Source organism: Cibotium barometz, chromosome 43 (assembly GCF_041138505.1).
Source record: "Cibotium barometz isolate CiBa-2024 chromosome 43, ASM4113850v1, whole genome shotgun sequence".
NCBI lineage: Eukaryota > Viridiplantae > Streptophyta > Polypodiopsida > Cyatheales > Cibotiaceae > Cibotium > Cibotium barometz.
This window is the reverse complement of record NC_141088.1, coordinates 39,126,040-39,130,345: the sequence shown is the minus strand read 5'-3', so window position 1 is coordinate 39,130,345 and position 4,306 is coordinate 39,126,040.

Here is a 4,306-nt window from a genome sequence, read left to right as displayed (position 1 = left end):
TTGCTAATCACTTTGTTAATGATGTTGATTCTAGTGTTTGATCCACCATAGCTCATCATTATGCTTAAATTTCAACAGGGGATACTTTTGGGCATACTTCAAGAGAAGGGAATGAGGAGTTGAATGTCGGAAGTGCCCATAAGCACACCCCACAATCTTCGCATACCATCCCCATCGATTCGATCATGCAAATTCTGATGGAAATGAATGCTAAGATGGACACGATGGCTACAAGGGTGGAAGTCAATGGTAGGCTTGACACTATGGCTACAAGGATGGAAGTTTTGGAAGAGAGGGTCGCTCGGCCAATGAGCCAACCTTCCTATGATAGTGGTCATGGTGCTTTACATGAAGGCAAGCAATTTGGGATAGCTTTTGAAGGCCGTAGGGAAGGCAAGCTACCCATGGTACAAGAGGTTTCTCCCAAGGTAACACATGAGCATTCCACCAAGAATGTCACTTTCGGATTCATGGCAGATGCTAGGAAGCCTTTTATGCGGGAGATGAAGCCTACTACATTCCAAGCGGGTTCTTCTAAATTGGATGGAAAGCAACATGCACCTACATTCAGACATGAGGAGTCAAATTTTGGGGATCCAAGGAGAGTACCTTTGAAACCCAAAGCAAATCAGTTCTCCATGCTTGAAGAGGAGGTGAATGATATGGATGATGTGGTTGAGCTTGATTGGAAACATATGTCATTCATTGAGAGACAAAGAGAAGCTCATGATAAGTGGATGGAAATGCCAAATTTCCTCAAGAGGGAGTATAAGGATTTTGCTCAATTCCTTGGATCTTTTTTGCAAATGCAAAAGCACAAGCCCTCGCACCATCATGAGAATGTATTGTTAACCGTGTCAAAGGATGTAAAGGACAAGATTTCACTCTCTAAGTTCAAGGGTGATGGTTCAGCCCCACATGAGTTGGAAGAATGGATGAATAAGTTGGATACATACTTTCAGCTCTATCCAAAGAGTGAAAGGGACAAAGTGCATTTTGCATCCTTGCATTTGGAAGACTATGCACATTAATGGTGGAGACATATGCTCAAGGAAGGAGTTATGCCACATACTTGGGAAGAACTCAAGCATGAAATTAATATGACATTTGTGTCACCTTTGGTTCTTGATCGATACCATGAAGAATGGTATGACCTCACACAAAAGGGCATGTCGGTTAGGGAGTACATCAAGAGGTTCATGAAGCTCTCTATGTTTGTGGATGGACTCAATGAAGGCATGCGATTGAAGAAGTTTGTGCATGGTACAGATTCATACATCAAAGCGGATGTCTCGGCACAAAGACCAAGCACTATCAAAGACCAAGCACTATCAAAGAGGCTATGAGGTTGGCGGAGTTATATGAGCCAAAGTATAAGAGGGTTCAGCCCAATGTACCTTTTCATAAGCCATTTCACACTTCTTCAAAAATGTGGGGAAAAGTCTACCTTCTTCTACATCCACTTACACTTCCAATTTCCATACATCTTTTGGAAGTGGACAGTCCACAAGTGGAGTTCATAATGATGCTAAGAAGAGCAATGGGTTTGTCAAGGAGCCTCCTCAACCATTCAAGAAGACTCAACGGATGGATAATCCTAAGATTGAGGAATTGAGGAGCAAAGGCCTATGTTTTAAATGCAAAGAGAAGTGGTCACCCGAGCACATTTGCAAATCAAAGAAAGTGGTGTACGGATTACGATTCCAAGTCATCTCATGATGTGGAAGAGTTTGAAGATTGCAGCGAGGAGACACATGAAGAAGACTTGGAGGGTCGTTCTTGTTACCATATTATAGTAGTGATGTGTGTGAACACACTTAGGACCGCCGGGGCACTTTTTCCCTCACTAGGAGGTTTTTTCCCCCATGCATTGTATATACGCCCATTATCTTTTAGGGTTGGTAATCTTTCATTTTTGACACTCATAATACACTACAGTGTTGTGCTCAAGCTTCCTCATCTTCTTGAAGTTGTGTGTGCATTCCTGCAACCCTAATTCCAACAATTGGTATCAGAGCAGGCTTCCTCCTCCCGGGCAGCATCACCGGCACCTGCTGCTTCATCTCCTCCGATTGCAACGAGGTTTCACGAGCGTCTGCAGGTTAGTATATGCCGTGGGAAAGCCCGTAGGGCTAGTTCGTTTCAGAATTTTGATCTGAAGTCATTTCGCCCTCCGTTTTTGCATTCCAAGTACTGCGCAGGCAAAATCGTCCTACTGTGCAGATTTTCTGTCAAGATTAAAATCTGCAGGGCAGGTGCCCATTCGTCTGTTTTGGGCTGTGCTACATAGCACAGGTCGATTTTATACAGGTTTACCTCTTACAGACAGCATTTACATCTAGTAGTACAGTCATTGGCCATGGCTGACAACAATGATGTATTCCGCATGTTGGCTGCTGAGGATAAGTTGGATGGCACCAACTATCCATTGTGGGCATATATGATGCGACATGTATTGGTAGCAAAGGGGTTATGGAACATTGTGCAGGGTATTGATGCACGTCCTATTGTGGCTGGGAATGCTGCAAACACATCAGAAACAGGTACTGTTGATGATGGTGCAGGCACAAGTGCTGTAGCAGCTGTTCGAGAACCACCACTTTCAGCAGAGCAGATTCGTTGGGATGGTAGAGATGCGCAGGCTCATGCCTTGATTGCGCTGTCTGTCAAACGTACCATTATCCCACATATTCGCTCCTGCAGGACTTCTAAGGATGCTTGGGATGTACTTGCCACATTGTATCAGGCAAGAAATGAGGCTCGTGTTGCTTATCTCCGAAAACAGTTGGAGAGTGAGCATATGAACGAAGGTGATTCTATGGATAGCTTTTTGACAAAGATCAAGGATTTCAAAGAGCAGCTCATTTCTGCAGATGAAATCCTGTCAGACAGTTCACTTGTGCAGACTGTTTTGAATGGTCTACCAGATTCTTATCAGGGTTTTGCTTCCACTCTTCGCTTGATGATGAAAGGCAATCCCAATGCCTTATCATTTGAGGAGTTAGTTTCTGTTTTGCTGCAAGAAGACCAGTCAAGGCAAAACAGGAATATTATGCGTGTCGCAAATCAAGCTTTCGTTGCTAGTCAGAGAAGCGGGAAAGGTAAAGCTGGCTTTTCTTCTAGTAAGCAGAAATCTGCAAATGCTGCGCAACCAAAGAAGGAAGACAAAGATGAGAAGAAGGGTGACAAACAGAAGACATTTTGCAAGTACTGTAAGGGAAATGATCATGTCATCAAAGCGTGTCCTAAGCTGGCTGCGAAAGAGGCTAAGAAGAAAGAGGCTGGTATGGCTGTTGCAGATGCCTCTCCTTCTAACAATGAATCTGCTAATGTTGTGCTAGATACAGAATGGGCATTCAATGCGCAGTGCAGTTATGATCCATCTTTGCATGACACACATGTATGTCTGCAGTAGATTCAGATGTATGGTACTTTGACAGTGGTGCCACTAAGCATATCACCTCGCAGCGCAGTTTATTCACTTTCCTTGAGTCTGCTCCCACAGGGAATACTGTCACTTGTGCCAATAACTCCTCTTATCCCGTTGAAGGAGTTGGACAGATTGTGCTGAATGTTGCAAATGGCAACATCTTTACACTTTTTGATGCATTGTATGTGCCAGGGATCAAAAAGAATCTGCTGTCAGTCTCCGCATTTGCCAAAACAGGTTTGGTTGTAAAATTTGTGGATGACAGATGTACTGTTCATGATCTCTCTTGTGGTGACATCATTGTAGCATCTGGTTCACTATGTCGAGGGCTGTATAAGCTCAATATGGATGGCAAATGTGTAGAGGATTCAGCATGTGCTATTATGGATACGCAGGCTATTTCAGATGCAAAACTGTGGCATGCACGTTTTGGTCATCTGAATTTTGCAAGTTTGCTGCGCCTGCAGAAATCTGAAATGGTGTCTTCTTTGCCTAAGCTTGAGGCACCTGTCAAGCATGTTTGTGAGGGCTGCATATTGGGTAAAATGCAGCGTGCTTCCTTTCCCAAAGATGGATCAGTGAGAGCTGAACGCAGATTGCAGCTTGTTCACAGTGATGTTTGTGGTCCCATGCAAACTCCATCATTTGGAAACTACCTTTACTTCGTGACTTTCATTGATGATTTTACCAGGCATGCATGGGTATATCCTTTGAAGGCAAAGTCCGAAGTGTTTTTGTGCTTCAAACAGTTTTTGGTTATGGCTGAAAATGTGTCAGAAAGTAAGATGGGCACCCTCCATTCAGATCGAGGGGGGGAGTATATGTCTTCAGAATTTAATGCATTTCTGGCTGAGCGTGGGATAAAACACCAATGTA